Source organism: Bos indicus, chromosome 12 (assembly GCF_029378745.1).
Source record: "Bos indicus isolate NIAB-ARS_2022 breed Sahiwal x Tharparkar chromosome 12, NIAB-ARS_B.indTharparkar_mat_pri_1.0, whole genome shotgun sequence".
NCBI lineage: Eukaryota > Metazoa > Chordata > Mammalia > Artiodactyla > Bovidae > Bos > Bos indicus.
Genome location: NC_091771.1, coordinates 54,617,691 through 54,631,135, shown reverse-complemented (window position 1 = coordinate 54,631,135; position 13,445 = coordinate 54,617,691). Strand labels below are relative to the sequence as shown.

Sequence of the window (13,445 nt, the reverse complement as noted above, 5' to 3'; positions counted from 1 at the left end):
AGTCATGTCCGACTCTTTGCAACCCCATGAATCACAGCACGCCACGCCTCCTTGTCCATCACCAGCTCCTGGAGTTCACTCAAACTCATGTCCATCGAGTTGGTGATGTCATCTAGTCATCTCATCCTCTGTCGTCCCCTTCTCCTCCTGCCCCCAATCCCTCCCAGCATCAGAGTCTTTTCCAATGAGTCAACTCTTCACATGAGGTGGCCAAAGTACTGGAGTTTCAGCTTTAGCATCAGTCCTTCCAATGAACACCCAGGACTGATCTTCTTTAGGATGGACTGGTTGGACCTCCTTGCAGTCCAAGGGACTCTCAAGAGTCTTCTCCAACACCACAGTTCAAAAGCATTAATTCTTTGGTGCTCAGCTTTCTTCACAGTCCAACTCTCACATCCATACGTGACCACTGGAAAAACCATAGCCTTTACTAGACGGACTTTTGTTGGCAAAGTAATGTCTCTGCTTTTGAATATGCTGTCTAGATTGGTCATAACTTTCCTTCCAAGGAGTGAAAGTGAAAGTGAACGCGAAGTCGCTCAGTCGTGTCCGACTCTTTGCGACCCCATGGACTGTAGCCTACCAGGCTCCTCCATCCACAGGATTTTCCAGGAAAGAGTGCTGGAGTGGGTTGCCATTTCCTTCTCCAGGGGATCTTCCCAACCCAGGGATTGAACCCAGGTTTCCTGCATTGCAGGCAGATGCTTTACTGTCTAACCACCAGGGAAGTTCCCAAGGAGTAAGCGTCTTTTAATTTCATGGCTGCAGTCACCATCTGCCGTGATTTTGGAGCCCCAAAAAATAAAGTCTGACACTGTTTCCACTGTTTCCATCTATTTCCCATGAAGTGATGGGACCAGATGCCATGATCTTAGTTTTCTGTATGTTGAGCTTTAAGCCAACTTTTTTCACTCTCCTCTTTCACTTTCATCAAGAGGCTTTTTAGTTCCTCTTCACTTTCTGCCATAAGGGTAGTGTCGTCTGCATATCTGAGGTTATTGATATTTCTCCCAGCAATCTTGATTCCAGCTTGTGCTTCTTCCAGTCCAGCATTTCTCATGATGTACTCTGCATATAAGTTAAATAAGCAGGGTGACAATATACAGCCTTGACGTACTCCTTTTCCTATATGGAACCAGTCTGTTGTTCCATGTCCAGGTCTAACTGTTGCTTCCGGACCTGCATACAGATTTCTCAAGAGGCAGGTCAGGTGGTCTGGTATTCCCATCTCTTTCAGAATTTTCCACAGTTTACTGTGATCCACACAGTCAAAGGCTTTGGCATAGTCAATAAAGCAGAAATAGATGTTTTTCTGGAACTCTCTTGCTTTTTCCATGATCCAGAGGATGTTGGCAATTTGATCTCTGGTTTCTCTGCCTTTTCTAAAACCAGCTTGAACATCTGGAAGTTCACAGTTCACATATTGCTGAAGCCTGGCTTGGAGAATTTTGAGCATTACTTTACTAGAGTGTGAGATGAGAGCAATTGTGAGGTTTTAGAGTTTAAATAATTTAAATAAGCAATTTAAGTAAGACAATAATAAGCAACTTTTAAAATGAGTAAACTTAATGTTTTTTTATGTAGGCCAAAGTTTGCCAAGACGAACAAAGCAAAACCCCTTAATAATTCAAGAAAAAACCCAAATTATTAGATATGTTAGGAATTAATTAGCTTAAAAACAAGTTTTTATTTCATTTTCGTTTTTTGAAAAACAGATACTATTTTTAATAGTAGACCCTAACTTTGCTTCACAAAAAGGAAAAGTCATAACGACTGAGTTATACAGTCTCAGAATATGAAATGTAACGTCAAAACTAGAGTCCATGGATGCAGTCTATGTACTGCTGAAGCTATATGTAAATATTAGCCTTAAAAGAATTTTAATGTATTTTCTCTGAGATAATTTCCATAAATCTTAATCATATTCTCAAAGGAATCCAATGCTCCCAAAACAACTAAAATTTAGAAACAGCCCTCAAGGGAGGCCACACTCACCGCATTGGAATAGACAGCATGGGAAACTGTCTCCGTTGATCTTCTCTAGAAGAGAACCAGTGTTTCCCTTGCAGGGCTCTCTCTCCCCAGTGTCAGAGGGCACTGCTTTGTCTTAAAGCAGGAAGAGACTCCACCCTGTTTTTCTCACAGCTGTCAGCCACATGGAGCCAACAGACAGTACCAGTGGCTTCTCCATTCCTCCTCTCATGCAAAGAACATTCTAGTCACAGCCCTGGGTCTGCCTCCTCTAATGTTGGAGAGATAGGGAAATGCCCCTCATGCCACTGGCCAGAGCCTGATTTGCAGAACCCAACTCTCCCTGCAGATGGGTCCCAAGGCTGAGTCTTTGGGGGCCCGTATTAGGCTCCCCTATTTGGCCTCAGTTCCATGCCATATGCTTTAATGCAACTCCAGTTGGGAGCCATGACATTGAGAATAATTGGGCCCCCATCAATATCATTAATCCTCCTCTTGGTCCTAACATTTCTTCTTTACTAGTTAGAACCCAGAAGGGGGGATAAGTAAGTATCTAGGAACACAGAACTCAAGTAGGAACCTCCAGAGAAGCCTTTGCAATTTACACGTTTCGCATCCCTTATCTCCTTTATTCTTTGAAACAACCCTAAAATTTAGGTAAAAGTCTTATTTTACATATGAAAAATGTTCAGGTTTGGATAGCCACTAAATTGTAAGGCTGAGGTTCAAATGCAGATCATTTGCGTTCAAATGACTCTTTACATCTCGTCATCCCAACAAATACATAACCCAAGTCATTCCTGAGGATGGTGTGTGCCACTGTGGTCCATTCAGGTATCAGAACCTGAGGAGAACCTGCCACCCACCCAGCAAAGTGTATGAAGCAGCCACCCTTTGACACTCAGATAAACAGCAGTGCCCTCCTCATATCATCCTTATCATTTCTATGACCGTAATTGATAAGGCTTAAGTGGAGATTTAAATCACCAAAATACATGGAAGCAGAGGTTAGACAGAAGGGGTGAATATAGTGCCAGTGCCTTAATTGCCACAGATAAGCACTAAAGAAAGAAAGAAACTAATTCCTCTCTTTGGTTGTGAGAAGTGAGACATGTTCTAAGGGCTTCTGAGGTTAACTGGGAGATCAGGCCCCATTACAATGGAGATATCCATGAACACCCTTGTCACACACACACACGTGTGTGTGTGTTATTAGCTTAGTCATGTCTGACTCTTGTGACCCCATGGACTGTAGCCCACCAGGCTCCTCTGTCCATGGGATTCTCCAGGCAAGAATACTGGAGTGGGTTGCCATTTCCTTCTCCAGGGGATCTTCCCACGCAGGGATCAAATCTGGGTCTCCTGCATTCACAGGTGGATTCTTTACTGCTGAGCCACCAGGGAAGCCCCAGGAAGGCACAGACCACACCCAAACTTTGCCTTACCCATGTTCTGTTCAAAGGGCCCGACTGAGAGGGGATGGGGCTTCTAGAGGAGAAGCCCACCATTCTGAAGAGGGAGACTTTATTCTACAACATTCCACAAAATTCTGGACTATTTTACTCAGTATTTAATTAATTTTTAAAGGAAGAGGAAGCTAGGGGAGAAAAAAACCACTACCCATGGTCACAGACTCCAAGGAGCATAATTTGAGTCCTTCCTTTGCAACAAAACAGTTAAAATCTCTGGGTCTAAAGGTAAAAATTATGAACGTTATGAACGATGGTCAGTGTAAATATGACTTTTCCAAAATGTACATTTGATCAAATTGTCCCAAATTCATAAATTGATCAAATTTAGCCCCCAAAGTCACTAAATTTTAGGATAACTTTTTATTAGGATAGATATTCATAAACAAGAAAGTGTTTTTATGAGAAGACTAATTCAAGTGAGATACACCATGTCCAAGCAGGAAAAAATAGATATACCTTTTTTAAAAAAATGTAACTGCTAATGAACTTAGGTTTCAGGGGGGTTTGCTTCCTTTTCTAAAGTGCCAGATGACCTCTACAAATCGTCTTCCTAGTGATTCTGAATGAATCAGGGTGTTGGTAGTGCCATTTAACATCCCCCACTGAAGAAGGGTCTGTGAGCCAGTCTGGCCTGATTAAAAGCCAGAGATGGTATGTGTATTCATGTTGCAGGAAATCTCACAGAATGTGCCTGGTGTGCTGAGAAAAATCCCATGTTTTGTAAATAACCTCCCTTAAGTCTGATCTGAAAGTGCTCTCTTCCTGATTTCATCAATAAGGTTACTATGTGACTTTAAAAAATTCCACTGCTCTAGGAAAACTTCTGTTTCCTTTTATGCCCAGATTTAGCAGGTTTTTCAAAGCCCTTCTTATTAAGAAAAGTTGTGGCTGGAAAAATGGATAAGTAGTTACAACTATTCCAGGAAACTATAAATATTCTGGTTTAAGGCTTTTAAGAAATTATCCTCTCCTTTATTGTCTCCCAGGGCCCACCTACAACCGGGTGCTGCCCTCCCAAAGTGAAGTGGATGGTCCTAAATGATCATAGGTGGGTTTTAAAAAATAAACACAAAATTAGTTTCACACCTACTTAGACAGCTTAGAATTTTAATGTGTGAAGTATGCCAGGACTCTGAGTGAAATAAAGCTTTGCATTCAAACTGATGTCAGCCAATCAGAAAACAGTACCGAGTGCTGCCCATTTCATAATTAGGGAGCATTACTCCAAGTTCTAGATTTTACTTATTAATGAATAAAGCATTTCTTGACCCAGTTTCACCATTTATTCAGAAGGACCTTGTTTTTAAAAAGTGTTAAAATAGCATGAAGGCCCTGATTTATGCCCACCAAATCCAGGAAATTCAAAGTTAATCCTCGGAACTATTTGTGTCTAGTTTTGCAGCAAACATTCTATATAAAACTGTGCTCTGTTCAAGGATGACACAGACTAAAGAAACTACAGCAGGCTGTGCTGCAAGCTTGGATTTTTTTCAGCTTCAAAGCTATAAGTTCTACACGGACATATTCCTCTACTGCATTTTTCTTTCTGCCATCCCTTATTTCAGTTTTGCTTGCCCATTCTTGCTTATACCTTTTGACAACCAACAGACTTCATCCAATAGTCAGGAGCAATAGCAACTACTTTTTTACCAGGAGTCCCAGTGAGGAGGTAACTCTCAGATATTGGGAGATGATAACAGTTACAAAAGCTCCTCTTCTTTCTCATTCCCCAAACTCCTCTCCTGGGAATCACACTCCTCTCTCCTCCCAGATGCTGAGTAAAGGTTCTTTGTGAAGGAAAAACAATACCAAAAGTGGAATATGACTCAGTAGACCATCATTCCCATTTCCCTCCCTGGAATGCCACCTGCTGTCTGTCTAGACAGTCCAAACACCCACTCATCCCACACATGCCATTCACATGCCACCTCTTTTGGCAGGTTATCCCTGTCTTTGGGTCCCAGTTTCCCCAAGAGTGACATTAAAGTGGAGATTCAGATCTTGAAGGTCTGCTTCAGTCCTGAGATGCTATCTTTTCATAACCTCCCAAGTACACAGTGAATTTCCAGCTCTGAACTTCAAGGAGCTTCCTCTGTCCCATTCATTTGGTACTTAACTTCTGCCAACATTTAGCCGTTCACCTCCCAGCCCACACGGGCTACCTGTGAAGCCTTGAGTAAGTTACTTCATCTCTAAGTCTCAGTTTCCTCGTCTATGAAATGCAGATCATATGGTATGCAGTATACATTACAGAATTATTCTAAGGGCTACAGGACAGAACACGTACAAAGAGCTCACCACCACAGCTGACAATTAGTAAGTGCTCCATGAATACTAATGGCACAAAGTGAAAAGGAACTAAAGAGCTCCTTGATGAGTGTGAAAAAGGAGGGTGAAAAGGTTGGCTTAAAACTCAACATTCAAAAAATTAAGATCATGGCATCTGGTCCCATCACGTCATGGCAAATACAAGGGGTAAAAGTGGAGGCGATGACATATTTTATTTTCTTGGGCTCCAAAATTACTGCAGTTAGGGACTGCAGCCATGAAATTAAGGGACGTTGGCTCCTTGGAAGGAAACCTACGACCAACCTAGACAGCATATTAAAAAGCAGAGACATCACTTTGCCAACAAAGCCCTGTATAGTCACAGCTATGATTTTTCCTGTAGTCATGTAGGGATGTGAAAGTTGGACCATAAAGAATGCTGAGCACCAAAGAATTGATGCTTTTGAATGTGGTGTTGGAGAAGACTCTTGAGAGTCCTTGTGGACTGCAAGATCAAACCAGTCAATCCTAAAGGAAATCAACCCTGAATATTCATTGGAAGGACTGATGCTGAAGCTGAAGCTCCAGTACTTTGGCCACCTAACGTGAAGAGCCCTGACGATCACTGGGAAAAAACCCTGATGCTGGGAAAAACTAAAGGCAAAAGAAGAAGTGAGTAGCAGGGGATGAGATGATTAGATAGCATCACCCCTCAATGGATATGAATTTAAGCAAACTCCAGGAGATAGTGAAGGACAGAGGAGCCTGATGTGCTGCAGTCCATGAGGTTGCAAAGAGTTGGATATGACTTAGCAACTGAAAAATAACAACCAAACAATAACAACCATGAATACTAGCTCAAGTTAATTCTAGCTATTTTTTCACGTATAAATTCCCTGTCATCCCAAACATGATCATAAGCTACTTGAAACAGAGAACAATACATCAGCCTATGTGTCCCCATCTTGCTTACTACAATGTCTTAAATATAATGGGAATTGAAGAGTGTTTTGTTGATTACTTGACTGTTATGGCTTTGTCTGATTTTCAGTCATTAACCATTCTGTACCTAGGTTTTCTGTCTATGAAGATGTGACTTCTACCAATTCAGCTCCTAAAATTATGTGGAGATAATGATCCATGAGTGCACACTTAGTAGCTCAGTCATGTCCAGTTCTTTGCAACCCCATGGACTATAGCCCACCAGGCTCCTCTGTGCATAGGATTTTCCAGGCAAGAATACCAGAGTGGGCTGCCATTTTCTTCTCAAGGGGATCTTCCCAACCCAGGGGTTGAACCCATGTCTCCTGCAGCTAGTGCACTGGCAGGAAGATTCTTTACCACTGAGCCACTTAGGAAGCCAAAACAATAGTATAAATTGTTTCCAATTCTATTGCTATGTACATAATTTTAGGAGAGCAGTCTAAAAACAGGAACCAATTGGAATTGGTTTGGGCCCTGCCCTGCTCTCATTGGAAAAGACCCTAAACCTGGGAAAGATTGAAGGTGAAGGCAAAAGGTGAAGGGGGAGGCAGAGGATGAAATGACTAGATAGCATCACAACTCAGTAGACACGAATCTGAGCAAACTCCGTGAGACAGTGGAGGACAAGGAAGCCTGGCATGCTGCAGTCCATGGGGTCTCAAAGAGTCAGACAAGACTGAATGATTGAACAACTGCCCTGCTCAGAAAGCATGCAGTCAAAAGAGACTGAACTGAAGTTAATGGAAGTCATTGTGTTTCTCCATTACAATGTACATTTGAGTGGTTATGAGTGTATTGGTGTGTTTATTATTTGTTTTTCAGAGAAGGGAGTTCCGGAAGGGATGATGGGAGAATGGAAATAGCAAAGGCATATAAAGGAAGAATGAAGGAAGGGGAGGAGGAAGAAAGCAAAAGCTAAGAACAGGAAAATGAAAAGAAAGGTGTTTCAGGAGAGGTAAGGTGAAAGGACATGGAACAGTCTGAACATGGAACAACAGACTGGCTCCAAATAGGAAAAGGAGTACATCAAGGCTGTATATTGTCACCCTGCTTATTTAACTTATATGTAGAGTACATCATGAGAAATGCTGGACTGGAAGAAGCACAAGCTGGAATCAAGATTGCTGGGAGAAATATCAATAACCTCAGATATGCAGATGACACCACCCTTATGGCAGAAAGTGAAGAGGAACTAAAGAGCCTCTTGATGAAAGTGCAAGAGGAGAGTGAAAAAGTTGGCTTAAATCTCAACATTCAGAAACCTAAGATCATGGCATCTGGTCCCATCACGTCATGGGAAATAGATGGGGAAACAGTGGAAACAGTGACGGACTTTATATTTTTGGGCTCCAAAATCACTGCAGATGGTGACTGCAGCCATGAAATTAAAAGACGCTTACTCCTTGGAAGGAAAGTTATAACCAACCTAGACAGCATATTAAAAAGCAGAGACATTACTTTGTCAACAAAGGTCCATTTAGTCAAGGCTATGGTTTTTCCAATAGTCATGTACAGATGTAAGGGTTGGACTATAAAGAAAGCTGAGGTCTGAAGAATTGATGCTTTTGATCTGTGGTGTTGGAGAAGACTCTTGAGAGTCCCTTGGACTACAAGGAGATCTAACCAGTCCATCCTAAATGAGATCAGTCCTGGATGTTCACTGGAGGGACTGATGTTGAAGCTGAAACTCATACTTTGGCCACCTGATGTGAAGAGCTGACTCATTGGAAAAGACCCTGATGCTGGGAAAGATTGAGGGCAGGAGGAGAAGGGGACGACAGAGGATGAGATGGTTGGATGGCATCACCGACTCAATGGACACGAGTTTGAGTAAATTCCAGGAGTTGGTGATGGACGAGGAGGCCTGGCGTGCTGCGGTTCACAGGGTCACAAAGAGTTGGACATGACTGATTAACTGAACTGAACTGAAGGTGAAAAGAAAAGAATTGTGAAGAAGGATCCGGCAGATAAAGAGAGACAGGCTACTGTGGCTCCAGAGCTGTAGAGAAAACTCCATCTTCAAGTCTAAATGTGCAGCCTGCTTACCTGGCCTCAAAATGATAATAAGAAGCATGGGAATAACCTCTTAAAAATAGAGAGTTTCACTCTGAAGCTGAAAGTTGGCTATTATTAGGTTGCTCTTTATTTCATTTTTCTTTCTTTTCTGGTGGTTTTGGGTCTTTGATATGGCGCACAGGCTTCTCCACTCGTGGCACAAGAGCTTAGTTGCCCCTCTGTGTGTGGGATCTTAGTTTCCCGACCAGGGATTGAACCCATGTTCCTTGCATTGCAAGGCAGACTGTTAACCACTGGACCACCAGGGAAGTCCCTTACTGTTCTTATTTGATGGAGATGTCCAGTGTGGACTAGAAGACGATGGGTTTGTGGGCTGAGGGGACCACATTAAATCATTATTTCTAGTCTTTTTGGCAGAAGCCTCTTCATAATTCTGAGGAGAGTGTGTGTGCAACAGACATAGATTTTTTTAGAGATTTCTTTTCCACTTGGTGTTTTTATTTTCCCCTTTCATACATCAGAGCCTTCTAAAAATCCAAGTTCTGTAAAGGAAAAAACACTTTCCGTCAAGCTGAATGCGCCTCCAGTAGAACCAGCATGGTTTCACAAAGGACTTTCAACAGTCTACACCGACATCTTCTGGGTTGCTGAATAGTTTGCCTTTCAGTTGACTTAAGAATACAGTGCTCTTAAACAAACCATGGCCCACTGGGGAAACCAATCAGACACCAGGCTTAAAACCCCAAAAGTAACATGAATGGCCTTCTGTGAATCTGAGGTAAAGGCTGGTGTTGTTAGAAATTACCCAAACTTCCAGGCAGATCTGCGTATATAGAAATTGATTAACACACCCCAGTCCCATTCCGCCTACATTTCAGGAAAACACGCTCATCTGCGTCCACATGGGCAGCTGATCCCTGCGGGTTACAGGGATTTTTCAGTGAAGATTAAATCTGTTTGGTAGGGGAGACATTAGCACTAAAGACCTCTGTAAGATAAGTTTTCAAAATCAAAACTGTCAGGAGTGGGGTTGGAGCGGAGGCGGGGCAGGGGGTGGAGAGGTGGCTTAACTGCAAATGTAATCAACAAGCACAGTGCCAGCGGCTTCTCCGACAGCACTGGATTTATTGGAATGCTTGAGCTCCCACAAGGGAAGAAATCATTTCCTGTGAATTCCAAGTCCTGCAGGTTTTTGCAGTGTAGCCGTTTCCTCCTGTTGCTGAGCACCCTCTCTGATTATCTCTCCAAGGTCTGCATGCCTCTGCCGCTATGCAGCAGTGGACAGCCCTGGTTGGTTTCCATGGAAACACAGAGCAGGAGACACTTGAACCTGGGTCCTGAACCAAGAGATTTACACTCTTAGAAAACACATTGGCCTCTAGAATTTCAGTGCTATTTGAAAACAGATACTTCAGTTTTCAAGAGTTCTCTTGCAAAACGTCCAGCTATGTCAGAATTGAAGTCATGCCTTATCAGGAGGTGGAAAAACAAGTCCTTGAAGGTTGCTGCTGCTGCTGCTGCTGCTGCTAAGACGCTTCAGTTGTGTCCGACTCTGTGCAACCCCATAGACAGCAGCCCACCAGGCTCCTCCATCCCTAGGATTCTCCAGGCAAGAACACTGGAGTGGGTTGCCATTTCCTTCTCCAATGCATGAAAGTGAAAAGTGAAAGTGAAGTCACTCAGTCGTTTTGGACTCTTCACAACCCCATGGCCTGCAGCCTACCAGGCTCCTCCGTCCATGGGATTTTCCAGGCAAGAGTACTGGAGTGGGGTGCCATTTCCTTGAAGGTTCAGTTCAGTTCAGTCGCTCAGTCGTGTCCGACTCTTTGCGACCCCATGAATCGCAGCATGCCAGGCCTCCCTGTCCATCACCAACTCCCAGAGTTCACTCAGACTCACGTCCATCGAGTCAGTGATGCCATTCAGCCATCTCATCCTCTGTTGTCCCCTTCTCCTCCTGCCCCCAACCCCTCCCAGCATCAGAGTCTTTTCCAATGAGTCAACTCTTCGCATGAGGTGGCCAAAGTACTGGAGTTTCAGCTTCAGCATCATTTCTTCCAAAGAAATCCCAGGGCTGATCTCCTTCAGAATGGACTGGTTGGATCTCCTTGCAGTCCAAGGGACTCTCAAGAGTCTTCTCCAACACCACAGTTCAAAAGCATCAATTCTTCAGCACTCAGCCTTCTTCACAGTCCAACTCTCACATCCATACATGACCACAGGAAAAACCATAGCCTTGATTAGACAGACCTTTGTTGGCAAAGTAATGTATCTGCTTTTCAATATGCTGTCTAGATTGTCATAACTTTCCTTCCAAGGAGTAAGCATCTTTTAATTTCATGGCTGCAGTCACCATCTGCAGTGATTTTGGAGCCTCCAAAAATAAAGTCTGACACTGTTTCCACTGTTTCCTCATCTATTTCCCATGAAATGATGGGACCGGATGCCATGATCTTCATTTTCTGAATGTTGAGCTTTAAGCCAACTTTTTCACTCTCCACTTTCACTTTCATCAAGAGGCTTTTTAGTTCCTCTTCACTTTCTGCCATAAAGGTGGTGTCATCTGCATATCTGAGGTTATTGATATTTCTCCCGGCAATCTTGATTCCAGTTTGCGTTTCTTCCAGTCCAGCGTTTCTCAGATAATCACGACAGTGTGATCACTGACCTAGAGCCAGACATCCTGGAATGTGAAGTCAAGTGGGCCTTAGAAAGCATCACTACAAACAAAGCTAGTGGAGGTGATGGAATTCCAGTTGAGCTATTTCAAATCCTTGAAGGTTAGGAGAGGTGAATTTACGTCAACTTCCCCAGATATGTTTTCCTTGCATAGCTCTGGAAACACTTTGGCACTCAGAAATCAGGACTATTTGAAACCTTGTGGAATCAGGGAATCAGATGACTTAAGTTTCTATCACAAACCTTCCACCTCTAGCTGTGTACCTTGGGCAAGTTTCTTGACTTCTCTGAGTCTCAGTCTTCTCATTTGTATAATAAAGAAATTTCTTTAAAAACTGGACTTCTAGGGTTGTTATGAGGATAAAATGATGCAATGTATATGAGGCCTTGTACAGAAGAAGCAGTCAGTAACAGTCTTCCTTGAGGTGAAGTCAAAGTGAGTAAAGAATTTAATATCAAAAGAGTAATTACAAAATTCATCATTCGTAATTTGTTGAATGGTGTGTTAAAGTACATTACCTCCCTGCCTAGTGGCTTTCTTTTTCCAAATATTTTTTTAGTATTCTTTTTATTTTTAATTGGAGGATGAATACTTTGCAATGTTGTGTTGGTTTCTGCCATACAACAACACAAATCAGCCATAAATATATATATATGTTCCCTCCGTCTTGAACCTCCCTTACCCCATCCCACCCTATAGGTCATCACAGAGCACCGTGTTGAGCTCCCTGTTTTATACAGCAACTTCCCACTAGCAATCTAGTTTACACTTGGTTCGGTTCAGTTCAGTAGCTCAGTTGCGTCTAACTCTTTGCAACACCATGCACTTCAGCACACCAGGCCTCCCTGTCCATCACCAACTCCTGGAATTTACTCAAACTCATGTCCATTGAGTCAGTGATGGCATCCAACCATCTCATCCTCTGTCGTCCCCTTCTCCTCCTGCCCTCGATCTTTCCCAGCATCAGGGTCTTTTCAAATGAGTCAGCTTTTCACATCAGGTGGCCAAAGTATTGGAGTTTCAGCTTCAACATCAGTCCTTCCAATGAACACTCAAGACTGATCTCCTTTAGGATGGACTGGTTAGATCTCCTTGCAGTCCAAGGGACTCTCAAGAGTCTTCTCCAACACCACAGTTCAAAAGCATCAATTCTTCGGCGCTCAGAGCTTTCTTTATAGTTCAACTCCCACATCCATACATGACTACTGGAAAAACCATAGCTTTGTCTAGACAACCTTTGTCAGCAAAGTAATGTGTCTGCTTTGTAATATGCTGTTTAGGTTGGTCATAGCTTTTCTTCCAAGGAGCAAGTGCCTTTTAATTTCATGGCTGCAGTCACCATCTGCAATGATTTTGGAGCCCAAGAAAATAAAGTCTGTCACTGTTTCCACTGTTTCCCTATTACTCCCCATGAAGTGATAGGACCAAATGCCATGATCTTAGTTTTCTGAATGCTGAGTTTTAAGTTTTTAACTCTACTCTTTCAGTTCTTCTTCACTTTCTGCCATAAGCGTGGTGTCATCTGCATATCTGAGGTTACTGATATTTCTCAGACAATCTTGATTCCAGCTTGTGCTTCTTCCAGCCCAGCATTTCACATGATGTACTCTGCATATAAATTAAATAAGTAGGGTGACAGTATACAGCTTTGACATACTCCTTTTCCTATATGGAACCAGTCTGTTGTTACATGTTCAGTTCTAACTGTTGCTTCTTGACCTGCATACAGATTTCTCAGGAGGCAGGTCAGGTAGTCTGGTATTCCCATCTCTTTAAGAATTGTCCACAGTTTGTTGTGATCCACACAGTCAAAGGCTTTGGCATAGTCAAAGCAGAAGTAGATTTTTTTTGGAACTCTCTTGCTTTTTCAATGATCCAATGGATGTTGGCAATTTGATCTCTGGTTCCTCTGCCTTTTCTAAATCCAGCTTGAACATCTGAATGTTCTCAGTTCATGAACCATTGGACTAGCCTGGAGAATTTATCTTTATAGTACACTCAGAATTAATACTACCCTCATGTTTCCTCTGAAACACATAGAATTTATGGTCTAT

At 42.7% G+C, this 13,445-nt stretch overlaps 2 long non-coding RNA genes across 7 annotated transcripts in view; one reads left to right on the top strand and one right to left on the bottom strand.

Moving 5' to 3' along the window:
- LOC109567128 (uncharacterized) overlaps window positions 1-13,445 on the bottom strand; it is a 223,535-nt gene that overhangs the window by 123,989 nt on the left and 86,101 nt on the right. The gene's annotated exons all lie outside the window — the stretch shown is intronic.
- LOC109566893 (uncharacterized) overlaps window positions 1-13,445 on the top strand; it is a 35,896-nt gene that overhangs the window by 15,257 nt on the left and 7,194 nt on the right. For 3 of the 6 annotated variants that reach the window (XR_011569784.1, XR_011569781.1, XR_011569779.1), the window contains one exon: window positions 7,518-7,650. The exons of the other annotated variants lie outside the window; for them this stretch is intronic. This is a non-coding gene — a long non-coding RNA (uncharacterized lncRNA). The remainder of the gene's footprint in view (window positions 1-7,517; window positions 7,651-13,445) is intronic. 6 annotated transcript variants of the gene reach the window in all.